The 16,473-nt window shown below is 38.2% G+C and overlaps 1 pseudogene; it reads right to left on the bottom strand.

Moving 5' to 3' along the window:
* Window positions 1–1,176: 1,176 nt before the first annotated feature.
* LOC130457741 (U6 spliceosomal RNA) lies at window positions 1,177–1,277 on the bottom strand (annotated as a pseudogene).
* Between the last annotated feature and the right edge of the window lie 15,196 nt (window positions 1,278–16,473).

Genomic DNA, 16,473 nt, shown 5'->3' with positions numbered 1-16,473 from the left:
ATGAGCTATTATTCAAGGCAATGTGACATAGTTAATAGTTGGCCTTGAAATTTAAGACGACCTATGTTCAAATTCTGCCTATGACACATAATGACTATGTGATCCTAGATAAGTAACCCAAATCTCTCAGAGCTCTTGGGCAGCTATATAAGAGATTAGTTCTTAACATAATTGTGTTGTGAGCCACTTTAGAAGCCTGGGGGAACCTACAAATTCCTCAGAATAATGTTTTTAAAGGCATAAAATAAAACAAGTAAGAATACAAAAGAAAGCAATTATATAATGCAGTTTAAAGTCTGTCCCCCCCCCCCCAATGTTGATGTTTATTCATGTTTAACTCTTCAGGATCTCATTTGGGGTTTTCTTTTTTTTTTCCATTTGAATTATTTAGTCAATTTAGAACATTATTCTTTGGTTATAATAATCACATTATTTCCCTCCCTCCCCTCCACCCACCCTTCCCACAGCCCACTCACAATTTCATTGGGTATTACTTGTGTCCTTGATCAGAACCTATTTCTATGTTGTTGTTGTTTGTACTAGGATGTTCATTTAGAGTCTACATCCCCAACCATATCCCTTAGATCCATGTATTCAAGCAGTTGTTTTTCTTCAGTGTTTCTACTCCCAGTTTTTGCTCTGAATGTGGATAGTGGTTTTTCTCATACATTCCTCCTAGTTGCTCAGGATCACTGCATCACCACTAATGGAGAAGTCCATTACAATCGATTGTACCACAGTGTATCAGTCTCTGTGTACAATGTTCTCCTGGCTCAGCTCCTTTTGCGCTGCATCACTTCCTGGAGGTTGTTCCAGTTCACATGGAATTCCTCCACTTTATTATTCCTTTGAGCACAATGGTATTCCATCACCAACATATACCACAATTTGTTCAGCCATTCCCCAGTTGAAGGGCATCCCCTCATCTTCAAGTTTTTTGCCACCCAGTTTTAAATTTTAATGAATTTAATTTAATGAAATATAATGATCAAATTAAAAAATAATAAAACAAAGTCAAATTCTCAAACCCCATATTAAGAAACCTTGCTTCTAAAACTATAAATGCAGAGAAGATACTGACCTGCATTAATAGAGGGAATTTCCTCACCTGGGATTTCTCCATATCAATGCATAGATTCAGTTGCATCCCTCCTCATAACTATGACATTATTTTAGTTTAATATGGAATGCTTCACAAATTTACACCTTATTTTTGCCCAGGGGCCATACTAATCTTCTCTATACCATTCTGATTTTGAAGCAAACTATGATTTTTGAAGCAATTACTATGATTTTAAAATCAGGCTGTGGGGACCACCTGATTGGGGTCCCAACAAGTTTCTGGCCAGTCATTTATCCCTGTGACAATCAGTGGTATTGATGCTGTCCCTAGCCCTTACCTCAGTAGCCAAGGCTCTCAGCCTAGGAGATGAATAAAAATACCCAGGAACATCATAAAGTAGAAATGATCAATAACCCCTTCCAGAGGTCTGGCTATTGGGCAGGTGGCAACTTAAAGAAAACAATTCTTTAAAAGCCAGAAACTGCTGTGTAGAATATTCCTGATGTGAGGAAGGCTGAGCTTTGGGGAAAAAGCAACTTGCCTACCAGTAAGCTGCTGCCTGGAGAGATGTTGATTGGAAGGACTGAAGTCTGGAGAGGCTGAGATCATTAAGAATTTAAGGACTTGCTTAAATGAAGCATTCCCCTTTATTTCCTACTGGTATTTCTTTGGTGATCGTGCTAAAAATATGGGGCATCAAGGGGATTTGTTTCTTCTCCTGCCTGGTCCAGAATTAACTGATACCAACCTTCACTTAGGCTATTCTGCAGCCAACAACCTTTTTTTTTCCCACCCTCTTTTCCAAAAGGGGCCCAGACTACTACATGTTTCCTCTGTAGATTCAGTTTCCAGAACTCTTCTTGGGTTCAAGGCCCACATTTTGACACATGCTGGTTGTGTGAGGATTCCTGTGTTCTGAAAATAACACTAGACTCCCAACAGAAGAGTCAAGGATTATCACTCCTGGGAACATGTAAGTGCCGGCTTCCTCTGCCTGGCTCCCTTTTCTGTGATGAAACCTTGTCTAATGGTGTGAAATAAACCTCAGGAAATGGAGCTGTACAAAAGAAGTCAAACAGTCCCTTGGCAGGGGGCAGAATTAGGTTGGTGTCTGTGCTCAGTAGTTCTTCCCAAAAGGAGGAAATGGGAAGGTGGAATGGGGAGGGCAATTTAACAACAAAAACAATAACTAACATTTCCATAGTTCTTAATTACTGGCAAAGTACTTTATATTTTTTATCTCATTTGCCCCTCACAACAACAACAACAAAAGAAAGGTAGATATTATTATTATTTCTATTTTTATTTTATTTTCATTTTTACAGATAAGGAAATTGAGGCTGAAAAAGATGAAGAGCCTTAATCAAGGTCATACACTTCTTAAGGGTCTAAAGCCACATTCAGACTCAGGTATTCTGGACTCCAGTCTACTATCCCATCTAATCTATATACCAGTGATGGAGAACCTTTTAGAGACCAAGTGCCCAAACTGCACCCTCCATGGCTGCATGTGAGCCATCTTCTTACTCCATGCAGGGGAGAGAGGAAGTATTCCCATTGGGCTGCTGAGCAGAGGGATAGGTGATGTGAAAAATGTCCTCAGGCATGGGGGAAAGTGGGAAGGGAGCAACTTCCTCCTACATACCATAGGGTTGCCAATACGGGGTATATACTATTCCACCTACGATAGTAGGTGGCAGGGAATCCTGATCAAGCTAAAGCTCCTGGTCCATGAATGTCATTGAGATAAAAGAAAGTCTGTGGTCTTTTAGAAGAAGACATCTTTTAAAATAGAATTTGAAACCAGGTTATAACAACTACACTAAACAGTCACAATAGAGAAAATTCTTCATTTCTTCATATTGAAGTGCAGAAAGATGGCACTACATGACTGAATTTCATGGATAATGACATCATTTGATATTTTATTTTTCCAAATACAGGTTAAATTATGAATATTCATTAAAAATTTAGAGTTCCAAATTAAATCCCTCCCTCTACTCACCATTTCTTCAGAAGGTAAAAAATTTGATGTAGGTTATATATGTGCCAGCATGAAAAACATGCTTCCATATTAGTTATGTTGTTAAAGATAATACAGACCAAAAAAAAAAACTCCACAAAAAAGGTAAAAAATAATATGCTTTTATCTGCATTCCGATTCTATCAGTTCTTTCTCTAGAGATGGAGAGAGCATTTTTCATCACAAGTCCTTCATAATTGTCTTGGTTGGTAGTATTGCTGAGAATCGCTAAATCATTCACCGTTGTCATCATACAATACTGCTATTACTGTGTGCAATGCTCTCCTGGTTCTGCTCACTTCACTCTGCATCAATTCATGTAAGTCTTCCCAGGTTTTTCTGAAAGCATCCTGCTTGTCATTTCTTATAGCACAGGAAAAATGACATCACAGTCATATACTACAACTTGCTCAGCCATTCCCTAATTTTTGGGTGTCCCTTCAATTTCCAATTCTTTGCCACCACAAAAAGAACTGCTATAAATATTTTTGTACCTATAGGTACTTTTCCTTTTGTTTTTCTTTTTTGGATCTCTTTAGGATACAGACTTAGTAGTGGTATTGCTGGGTCAAAGGGTATACACAATTTTATAGCCCTTTAGGCATAGTTCCAAATTGCTATCCAGAGCAGTCCCAATTTTCCTACATCCTCTTCAACTTTTATTATTTTCCTTTTCTTCCATATTAGCCAATCTGAAAGGTGTGGGGTGGTACCTCAGAGTTATATTAATTGCATTTCTCTAATGAATAATGCTTTAGAACATGTTTTTCTTTATATGAAAGCTGCTTATTCATATTAACACATCATAACATATTTAAATCCTCATATCATAGATTTAAAACTGGAAGGGACCATGTAATATTACCTCCAAACATTTTATCAAGATGGTTCTTGATATACAGTTCTCTGATATTTTCTTCTATGTTCTGGACTCTTTTTGAGAGAAGGGTATTCTCCTAGAGATGGATAGTCAAGACACTGAAATTGGGAGCAAAAGGAAAAACACAATATTGGATAGATTTGAATAAGTCACAAAACAGATACTCATTCAACTAGACAGAGTTGTCAAGTCAACTAACAGATCTAATGGGAGTAACGAGAGCAAAGCTTCAATGAGAGCCCATGTTACGTGTCTCAGGCTGACACTTGCCAAGGGTGATTTGAATTTTAACTCTTAATCGCTTCTGTTACTGCTGGGTTATGTCTAAATATTTAGGCAGATCTGTGAAGAATGGAGTTGCTTTTGTAAAGTGTTATTTAGTGATGCATTCCAATAGTCAGACACTGAGGAAACCATACCACGGTAAAACAGATGTGGTTTGACAATAGCTAAATCCACTGTGACTTCAAATGTTCCTAGCATCTACTGAAAAAAGATGCTCTCTGTTGAAGGATCTCTATCTCCTAGAGTACTCGGCCACTTAATGTGAACACAGCTAATCCTTCAAAGGGTATTATTACTATTCTTATTTTATACTGTTAACTTGACAGTAATTAACTAATTATTATTTTAATAATAATGAAGATAATAAGCTGAGAGATAACTAACATACTGGATGATTGAATCTAGCTTCTAAAAGATCTGGACTGGTTAGAATATTGGGAAAATCTAAGATAATTATATTTAATAAGGAAAAATGTAAAATATTAACTCTTTAAAGCAAGTCAATGTCAAAAGTGCAAGATAGTGGGGCAGCTAGGTGGCTCATTGGATTGAGAGCCAGGCCTAGAAATGGGAGGTCTTGGGTTCACATCTGGCCTTAGATACTTCCTACTTTTGTGTCCCTGGGCAAGTCACTTACCCCGCCCTCCCCTCCACCCCCCACCCCCATTGCCTATACCTTACCACTCTTCTGCTTTGGAACCCACTCAGTATAAATTCTAAGCCAGAAGGCAAGGATTTTTTTTTTAAATGCAAGATAAGGGAGAGATTGTTAGGCATCTATTTATCTATTGACTATTTGTCTGAAAATGATGTGGAGATTTTAGCGGACTGCAAACTTAATAGGAATTAACAGTGTAAAATCCTATAAAAGAGAGCTAATACCCTCTTGTATTTACTGAGGGGCATAGTTTCTAGGAATAAGAAGGTGATAATCCTGTTGTGCTCTGCCCTAATCAGACCACATCTTGACGATTTTCTTCAGTTCTTGGTGCTATAGTTGAGCTGGTAAACACCTAGAGGCCAGAAAGATGGAATATCTCAAGTTTATTCCAAATAATGATTGTTTGAAAAAATTGGGGATGTTTAGGCTGGAGAAAGGAAGAGTCACAGAACCTCAGAACTGAAAAGGACCTTAGCAAGCACATATCACTCTCCTCACCTGAAAAGTCATCCCTATTATAACATACCCAGTAAGCATTATGATCTTTAAAGCCCTCCAGTGGGGGAAGGATAGGATCCCCTAACTCTTGGGGCAGTCTATTACATGATCAAATAGCTCTGATTATTAAGGTTTTTGTTTTTCTGATACCAAACCTAAATGTGCCTTTTTGTAGATATCATCCATTACTCCTGGTTTTGCTTTCTGTGGTAAAACAAAAGTAGGCTAATCCCTCAACCATATAAATGTCTATTATTTGTCAGACATTATAACTTTACAAAATGACCTCATTGGATCTTCACAGCAACCTTGAGAGGTAGCTGCTATTATACCCTCATTTTACAGACAAGGAAACCAAGGCAGGCTGCAGTTAAATGACTTTCCTAGGATTACACAGGTAATAAGTGATGGGGCCAAAACTGAACTCACATCTTCCTGAATCCAAGCCAACTCTATCCACTATACCAATGATGGCAAACCTATTGCATGTGCACCAAAAAGGGGACACAGAATCCTTTCTGTGGACACACAAGCCATTGCCCTCCAGAGTTCCTTACTAGAAAGGCAAAGGGACTGGGGGAGCTGCTCCCTTCCCCCCTCCACCACCCTGAGGATATTTCATTTCACCCACCCCTCTGCTGAGCAGCCCAATGAGAGCACTTCACATGTGGTAAAGCTGGGAGGGTAGGGTAGGGGAGTGCTTGGGCCTCTCTCCTACCCCTCTCCATGAATGTCCTCAGTCCATCTGCCTCTCTGTCCAGCAGCCCAATGGGAGAGCTTCCTTCCCCATCTGGGGTACAGGTGTGATACATGGTGTGAGGTCTCTGGGGGTGGGGCACAGCACAGTACACAGTCTCTGGGGATGGAGGGGTCATGACATGTGGTCTCTAAAAGGTTAACCATCACTGCACTATACTGATTGCTATCATATCTTCCTCAGTCCTCTCTCTTCCACATTCAGCATCTCAATCTGTTTCCTTCAACTAATCCTTAAATAGCTCAGATTCATAGACTTTCTCCTCTGGTTGCTATCTTCTGAATGCCCTCCAGCTTATCACAATCCTTCCTAAACCATGGCATGTAAAACACAAAACTCAGTGGTGACATGACAGTTGTCTTCAGGTATTTGAATGCTATCATGTGAGAAAGAGATGAGTTTTTTTTGTTCTGGTAGGTCCCAGAGAATAGAATTAGGTACAGTGAATGGAAGTGACAAAAAAGGTCACCTCCTTAACTTTGATATAACAAAACTTTCTAATAATTAGAGATATTCAAAAATGAAATGAGGTAGCAAGGTGTGAATAGAAATCAGAGCCACAAAGCCAGGAAGACCTGTGGTCAAGGATCATATTCAACACATCCCTGCTACATAAACTGTAGGCAAGTCATTTAACCTTTTAGTGGTCAAAGAAGCTCTCTAAGATTATGAATGACAAAGCAGATGTCAACCTGTATTAGCAGAGAGAGTGTCTTCATTTGGTTGTTCACCATCTCAATGGAATCACAGGCACAATCCCTGATTCCAAAGTGGAATGGTCTGTTTGGGAGATAAGGGATTTTTCTTCATTAGAGGTATCAAAGAGACTGGATAACTATGTATTTGGTATGTTGTAAAAGGAATTTTTTTTTCTGGTGTATATTGAACTAGATGTCCCCCAAGGTCCCTTCCAATTTTTGTGATTCTGTGATTTTTTATGATCAGTTGGAATTTAGGTCAGATTTTACCTTCATGTTGTTATTTTTTAAATTTTATTTATTTTTATTTATTTATTTGTTTGTTACATTAAAGTTCTCAGGTATCTTGCTCCCTCTCCTTTCTCTCCTCCCTGAACTAGAGAAAGTGTCATATATACATATACAAAAAGGTATATGTAAAATTATATTGTGCTTGTTTCTATTTATCAATTCTTTCTCTGGAGATGGATTCATACAAGTTATTCTTCAAATAATATTTCTATTGCTGTATATTATGTTTTGTTGGTTCTGTTCATTTCCCTCTTCACTATATAGGTCTTCCCATGTTTAAAAATTTTAATTTTATGATTAATTATAATAAACTTAATAATATATAATATATAACTTAGGTATAATATGTGTATAATAAAATAATAACCATATTGTTAATTCTTATGGTACGGTAGTATTTTATTACAATCATATGCTACAACTTGGTTAGCCTATAATTTCCACTTTTTTTTTGCCACCACAAAGAGAACTGCTAAAAACATTTTAAACATATAGATTCTTTTCCTTTTTCCTTGATCACCTTAGGAAACAGACCTAATAGTGGTATTAGAAGTGGTATAGGAGGAATGATGTACTGGAGGATTTCTATATGAACTGGAAGAACCTCCATGAACTGATGCAGAGTGAAATGAGCAGAACTAAGAGAACACTGTACACAGAAAGTGAAACATTGTGGAATGATCAAACATAATGGACTTTGTTACTAGTAGCAATGAAATGATCCAGGACAATCTCAAGGAACTTATGAGAAAGAATGCTACCCACAACATGAGAATGAACTGTGGGAGCAGAAAGGCAGAAGAAAAACATATGACTTATCACTTGTTTATATGGGTACATGATTCAGGGTTTTGGTTTCAAAAGATTACTCTATTGCAAAAATGAATAATATGGAAATAGGTATCAGGTGATAACATTTGTATAATCCAGTGGAATTGCTTGTTGGCTGTAGGAGGGGGAGGGAAGAGGGAAGGGAGAGAAAATGAATCATGTAACCATGGGAAAATATTTTTAAAAATAAAAAATAAATTAAAAAAAAGTTTACATAGCTATGTAATTCTTTGGGTATAATTCCAAATTGCTTTCCCAAATGATTGGATCAGTTCATAGTTCTACCAACAGTATATTAGAGTTCCCATTTTTCCACATCCCCTCCAACATGTTATGTTGGCCTTTTATTGTTTTAGCCAATCTGATGGGTGTAAGATGATATGTGACTTAATATCATGAAAATAAGGACTGATTTGAAGCCAAATTTAAACACCAGGGCTCTTTTTGAGATCTGTCTTAGTCATCACTTTTCTAGTCCCCCAAGTGCCAGTGCCTTCCCCACTAAGGTTATCTACCAACTACTCTATTTGTACTCCATGTACTTATTTATTTACCTGGTCCTCCTCTTTTTAGAACACAAACTCCTTGAAGTCAGGTACTAGTCTTGTTTTTTTCTTTATGTCTTTAGTACTTAGTACATTGCCTGGCATATAAGTAATCACTCAATAAATATTGGTTGATGAATTGATAATTCTTTAAGTATATTCAGGAAAGAGGACACATTATGGGCAAGAGTAGATAATATATTTTGGAGACCAGGAACTAGACTCCATTATTAACATTAAATAGTCAATAAATTAGATTTCCACCTGGTTTTTAAACTTTATTGTATACAATTCTACTTCATATGTGCCATCTTCTAAAAAAAAAAGCAGAACTATTTACCCATTTATTTATATAAAATTTAATTTTATTGATTAACTAAGACATTTTTACATGGTTACATGATTCATGCTCTTTCCCTCCCCTCTCCCCCCAATCTCTTCCTATAGCTGATGCTCAATTCCATTGGGTTTTACATGTGTCATTGATCAAGACCTATTTCCATATTATTGATATTTGCACTAGGGTGATTGTTTAGAGTCTACATCCCCAGTCATATCTCCATTGACCCATGTGATCAAGCGGTTGTTTTTCTTTTGTGTTTCTGCTCCCACACTTCTTTCTCTGGATATGGATAGCATTCTTTCTCATAAGTCCCCCAGAACCGTGTGGATCATTACATTGCTGCTAGTAGAGAAGTCCATTACATTCAATTGTGCCATGATGTATCTGTCTCTGTGTACAATGTTCTCCTGGTTCTGCTCCTTTTGTTCTGTATCAATTTCTGGAGGTTGTTTCAGTTCACATGGAATTCCTCCAGTTTATTATTCCTTTTGGCATAATAGTATTCCATCACCAGCACATACCACAATTGGTTTAGCCATCCCCCAATCAAAGGGCATCCCCTCATTTTCAAAATTTTTGCTACCACAAAGAGCATAGCTATAAATATATTTTGTACAAGTCTTTTTCCTTATGATCTCTTTGGGGTACAAACCCAGCAGTGCTATGGATGAATCAAAGGGCAGGCAGTCTTTTAAAGCCCTTTGGGCATAGAACTATTTACTCTTGCTTGATATCATCCTATCCTTCCCTACCTCAGTGCTTTTCCCTATGCCTACAATTGACTCTTCCCACCACCAAAAGCTTAGTCTATGCTGTCCTTCCAGGCCAAGCTCAAATATTACCTCCTCCTGGTCTCTCTGCTCCCTCCAGCTATAAGGGGTCTCTTCTTTCTTGAATCTCTGATAACGTTGGACCTCAGCTAATATTATTGCTTTGTTAAATTTATTTGTGGTTGAGACTGAAATATATTAATTAGGTGGTCACCAAGGATTTAATTTCCAAATCCCAAAATGAATTACTAAAATAAAATATAATTTATAGTAGTTTTATTTACAGTAGAGGGAAGATATTAAGGAATGAGAGAGAGAGAGAGAGAGAGAGAGAGAGAGAGAGAGAGAGAGAGAGAGAGACAACTCTGTCTTCCTCTGAGCCAGGTAGAAATTCTAAGACCCTAATCATGGAAAAGAGTCTCAAGATGATGGGCCTTTCTCAGAGGTTCACACCTCCAAGAAAGGCAGGATTACTAAATCAGCCTTTCACTCACCAACGGTGACCGTCTAAAAGGAAAGCAGTCTGAGGTCTCCTGCTCAAGCTTCTCCAGGGGTGCAGTTCCACAGCCAAGTGTCTTCACTCCAAGTCTGAGTGTCTTGTCTTACAGTCTCTCCTCCAAGTGAGAGTTCCTCTATCTAACTTGAAATGAATGGAAAATAACTTCTTCTGGCCTCTGGTCCTCTTTTTAAAGATCTTTTTCTCTTGTGTCACCTCCCCTAAATTTCATATCTACCAATCACAGCAGACACTCTTCTCCAGGACTGCCCACTCTTTAGTTAACACCTTTTTGTAGTTAAAATAGGTAGATATACTTCAAATACTGAGTTACCACCTTTGGGGATTAAAATCTAAAAATATAATGGATTACAATTCAATCTTCCCAACAAAGGAAGAGCTAAGTATTTTCATTGTTACAATCAGGGGAGAGCTAAATCCAATCTTCACATGCTTTTGTGTATTTGTCTTTTTTTTTGTCCTCCAGATTATAAGATCCATGAGGACAGGGACTGTACTTTCTTCATGTTTATACTTTCCTTAAGATCTGGCTGAGTCAATACATATAATAAGCTCAGGAAATATTGTTGAAATGAATTGAAATATGCTTGGCAAAGGTAGGGTGAGTCCCCATTGTGAAGGGTCTTGAATGGCAGGCTAAGGAACTTGGACTTTATTCAGTTGGCAAAGGGAGCCATTGAAGGTTTCTAACTGGGGAAATCACCTGATTAAAATCATATTTTCAGATACCTCTAGCAGCAGTATGAAGGGCTGAGTGAATAAGGAAGAGGATTGGAGGTGACAGGTGTAATGAAGGCATTAATCTAGTCCATTATAATAATAATAATAAGTAGTAGTAGTAGTAGAATTAGAAGAAGCAGAAGCAGAAGAAGCAGAAGCAGCAGCAGAAGAAGCAGCAGAAGAAGCAGAAGCAGAAGCAGAAGCAGAAGCAGAAGCAGAAGAAGAAGAAGAAGAAGAAGAAGAAGAAGAAGAAGAAGAAGAAGAAGAAGAAGAAGAAGAAGAAGAAGAAGAAGAAGAAGAAGAAGAAGAAGAAGATATTTTGCAGTGGAGAGGTTATCGTAATCAGATTTCATTTCCTACTCTGCCCAAGGGAGAGAAAACATGGATCAATGAAAGAGTATTTTCTGCAGTCTTTCTCCCACAGTGATTGGGCTGCAGAGTGGTGATTTGGCCTGGCAAGAACTCTAATTGGTGGGGGGGGGAATCCTCTATAAGTCAGAAGATTTAAAGAAGTGGAATGGCTAAAGCATCATGGTCAGAAGAAGCAAGATATAGAGCAATTGTTGGCGAGAGAGACATAACCACCACCACCATCATCATCACAATTAAATTTTTATAATGCTTTAAGGTTGCAAAATGCATTATATTTATTATCTTATCTGAGAGTAAATATCCATGTTGACTCATATGGCTACGGCCACTCTGAACCCACTGTCATATCTGGACTATGATGACTTCAGAGCAGAGATGGGAGTTCGCCATCATTTTCCCATTTATCTTAAGAAATTCTTGGGAAAAAAAGACATTTCAGGAGGGAGATGACCCCACTCTAAGGGCCCACCACTAGAACTCTGAGCAATGAAGTGACTGTGATCTTCCTGCCATTTTAGAGCCAGTGGGGTTGCCAGGAGTAACTTTCATTCTTCTGGAGGTGGAGGGGATCATACCTTTTTGTGTGTGGGGATAGACAATACTTGGTTCTCTTCCTTGTTATCCATATTGCTTTATGTCTTCATCAAATGCTTTTGTTATTGGATTTATATGTCTCTGTTCTGGGTATAGCATTAAAGTAATATATTAAATGTGAACTCCGGCTGTGAGTTGAATAGTTATTATCCCCAAATAGCCAAACTAAACTTTGGGAGGAGCTCAGGGGTGCTATAGAAAGAAACAAATCACTGTAATATGGCGACTGATTCATTATGGAGCTGGGGAAATAATCCTTCCTCCCTCTTACTGTCGAGAAGTTGAAAGACTAAGCAAGGCTTTCAGTGAGTCAGCATAAGGACTCAGAGGATACCATAAGTCTTCCTTTCCTCTTCTGCTGTCTGCCCAGAATGGCGCAAGCTTGGATGTTGTGAAGCATGAATGGTGTGTGTTGGAGGAATGGGGGAGAGGAGAGATCAGGGGATGGATGAGCCACGAAGCTAGTTCATCATTCTCTCTTGCAAACTAAAGTTATTTGGAGGAATCAGTGATATCAGGGAGGTAATGTAATGTAGCGGAAGGGATATTGGTCTTAGAGCCAAATGATTTAGGTCTGAGCATCGCTCTGCTGCTACGCAGACCTGAGTGACCTTGGATAATTCATGTAACTTTTCTGCATCCCAGAATCTCCATTTGCAGAAGAGAGATGAATAATCCCTACCCTCTCTCAGAGAATTGTTTTGAGAAACAAAGATAATGTCTAAGAGATGCTTCTATATGCTATACAAACATGCATTATTAATGTTATCAGGAAGCACAGGATTCGTAGCAGCAGCAGCATGGCCAAATAAAATACTGGATGATTTCAAACATTTTATTATGGAATAGCATCCTTTCCCCAACTTTTACCAGAGCTGCTACAAATAGCCAAATGTGCTCATTTGCAGTCTGGCTTTTCACCCTCCTTTTGCCTGGACCCCTTCCAGTGAAGGTGTTGATGAAAAATCAAAAGGAATGCTGGAGACCATAGGGAGTCACAAACTGACTAATGGGCTTCTGAGGAAATGGACGTTGATTGGTTAGGGTAAGCTGGTTTCATCTCAACTCCTGAAGGAATATACACACTTGCTCCCAGGTTTTTTTTTTAAACCCTTAACTTCCATCTTAGAATCAATACTGTATATGGGTTCCAAGGCAGAAGAGTGGTAAGGGCTAGGCAATGGGGGTTAAGTGACTTGCCCAGGGTCACACAGCTGGAAAGTGTCTGAGGCCAGACAGTTTTTTATATTAATAGAAAATATGAGTCTGGATAATCCCAGGGAGATGATAATTCAAACATAGGATCATATGTTTAGAGCTAGAAGGGATCTTGGTGGCCATTGGGTCTGTTCCCTTATTTTACTCATGTGAAAAGTGAGGCACAGAAATGCTAATTTATTTGCCCACAGTGGTCATCACCTATTTTGGTAAATATATACTCTTTGAGCACACTTGGAAGTTGTGAGAGAACTATGGAAAGATAAAAGGTGAGAAAAGACAGAGGGATGGCACAGCTAGGTGTCTGAGTAGATTGAGAGCCAAGCCTAGAGACAGGAGGTCCTGGATTCAAATTTGACCTCTGTAAGATTAAAAATTTATATTCAAATACTTAAAGTATTATATTCTCATAAGAATTTATTAATTAATAACTTGAAGAAAAGGAAAATGATAGCATTAGCAAAGAAGAAGTTACCTGTACCACCAAAAGCAGGAAGAGAGCCAGGAGGAAAGCATGGGAAGAAGAGTTAAAACGTGGGGTCACAGCAAACTTTTATGTACAATACGTAAGGATACTACAAGGATGAAGGGAAAAGGATTCTGGGAGATGAAATCTAAGGGTTCAAAATTTCTAATTATAAACCTCAGAAACGTCCTACTTGAGTGACCCTGGGCAAGTCACTTAACCCCTGACTCCCCCCCATTACCTAGCCCTTACTGCTCTTCTGCCTGGGAACACAGTATTGATTCTAAGATGGAAGGTAAGGGTTTAAAAAAAATAAAAGAAAGGAATTATCCAAGGATATGAAGGTCAGTAAGAGGAAAACCTAGTCTATCAGGGCAGCTAGGTATTCAGTGGATAGAGAACCAGGCCTGGTGGCCTTGAGATGGGAGGACCTAGGGTCAAATATGGCCTCAGATACTTCTGAGTTTTGTGATCTTGGACAAGTCACTCAACTCCAATTGCCTCGCCTTAACCATTCTTCTGCCTTTGAACTGAGATTTAGTATTAATTCTAAGACATATGATAAGATTTCTTTTAACCTAGCCTATTATACAAATTTTGCTATGAAGAACACACAGCAATTTAGAATAAAGAAGGAAGACTGGGTGTGCAATTTGATGTTGGGTTCTAGTCCCATTTCTACTATTTGGCTATCTCACCTTGAGAAAATCACTTATCCTGATCTGTGATTTTCACATCTGTAAAATGGGATACTTGATGTTACTTTCCTCATGGGGCTATTATGAGGATTACATGAGATAATGGATGTGAAAATTTTTGTAAATTAGAAAACAGTACACTGCTAAGATGTTGGATATAAAAGTTGACAACAGGGCAAATTTCAGCAGCACTAATCAACTTAGAAGAGTGATCAATCAATGAATCAACAAGCCTTTATTAAGTACTTACTATGTCCCAGGTGGTAAGGGGCATCTAGATGGCACAGTGGATAGAGTTCCAGCCCTCACATCAAGAGGACCTGAGTTCAAATCTGGATCATATATGTATTAGCTGTGTGGCCCTGGGCAAGTCACTTAACCCTGTTTGGCTCAGTTTCCTCACCTGTAAAATGATCTGGAGAAGGAAATGGCAAACCATTCCAGTATCTCTGCCAAGAAAACCCCAAATGGAACCACAGAGTCAGACACAACCAAACAACAACAACATATCTCAGGCACTGTGTTAACCCTCATGAAATACTAAAAAATGGCAAAAAAAAAACAACCCAGTCCCTGTTCTCTGTTTAACAATAACAAAAATCATTTTAGACTCAAATCTTCCAGAAACAATTTAATTAAATTTAATATTGATCTTATATACAAGGATTTCTGATGACATTTGTAGGAATCTTGAATAAGGAGAAGATCATAGTATCTAAAAATAGAGTTCTGATTTAATCTTCCAGGATAGCTGAGTAACAAAGTCATCAACCATCCCATTCCCTATTGGACCATTCCCCTTCCTCTCAGTAGAAGGGGCACTTCCTGTCTTCAATCAATATCTTAATACTCTCTCAACAGAGAGGAATGGGTCTTAGTACCGGTCACTTTAGGAGGTGAAGAAGCAGCCATTCTTTTCTCTACAAGAGATTTGTATTTGTCTATCACTATCCATTTGGCTAAGTTCTTTTTGTCTTTGACCTGTCTTCTACCTTTCCAAAGGGCTTTAGAGAAAGATGTTATTTCTTAATAGTTTTAATTTTGCTAAAAAGAAGGTTTTAATACCTTAAGGGGCTTAAATGCTAATAAGAGGAACAACCGATACATAAAAGATAAACACTAAGGAGATGGGAGTTGAGTCTTCAGGGAAAATGGGAATATCCTAAAACAGAGATGAGGGGGACACTATTTTAGATATGGTGGACAACCAATGCAAAGACATAGAGAAAGGTAGTTAGAGTGTTGTATGCGAGGAACAAAAAATAGGCTGGAGTACGCTGGATTACAGAATTTGTGGAGGATAAATCAGATATGGAAGATGACTGGAAAAGTAAGAAGGCAATAGGGAGCAATTGTAGTTTATTGAGTGATGGAGTGGCATGATCATTTGGGTTATGGGAAAATCACTTTGGCAGCTGTGTGGAGGAGGTTTGGAGCCAGGAAGCCCATGAAACAGAAAGACTGGTTAGAAGGCCATTGCAAAAATTTAGGTAAGAGGTAATGAGACCCTCTACTAGGATAGTGACTCCAAGTTCTACACTTAAGAATATCAACTAGCATTTACATTGCACTTTAAGGTTTGCAAAACACCGTACAAAAATTACCTTATTTTATCTTCCTAACAACTCTGAGAAGCAGATGCTACTTTTATCCACATTTTACAGGTGGGAAAACTGATGCAAACTGCATTTAAGTGACTTGCCCAGGGTCACACAGTAAGTCTGATTTGAACTTAGGTTTTGGTGATCCCACATCCAACAAAACATGAAAAATAATAATTATAGAGAAAGGGAAGGGAACAAACATTTACTGTCTACTTTGTGTTCCGAACTGTGCTAAGCACTTTACAAATATTTCATTTGATAATAAAATAATAGTAATTAGCATCTCTATAATGCTTTAAGGTTTGCGAAATACTGTACAAGATAATGAGATAATTCTCATTGTACTCTCACACCACCATGGGGGGTAGGTGTTATTTGTTTTTTTAAATCCTGACCTTCTGTCATAGAGTCAATACTAAATATTGGTTTCAAGGTAGAAGAATGGTAATGGCTGAGCAATTGAGGTTAAGTGACTTGCCCAGGGTCACACAGCTAGGAAGTGTCTGAGGTCACATTTGAACTCAAGACCTCCCATCTCTAGACCTGACTCTATCCATGGAGTTAAGCTGCCCTAGTAGTTGCTAGTTTATATATATATATATATAGTATATAGTATATAGTTTATAGAAGTTGCCATTT

The sequence above is a fragment of the Monodelphis domestica genome, chromosome 2, assembly GCF_027887165.1.
Source record: "Monodelphis domestica isolate mMonDom1 chromosome 2, mMonDom1.pri, whole genome shotgun sequence".
Lineage (NCBI taxonomy): Eukaryota > Metazoa > Chordata > Mammalia > Didelphimorphia > Didelphidae > Monodelphis > Monodelphis domestica.
The sequence above is the reverse complement of the archived record's forward strand: the minus strand, read 5'-3'. Positions and strand labels throughout refer to the sequence as shown.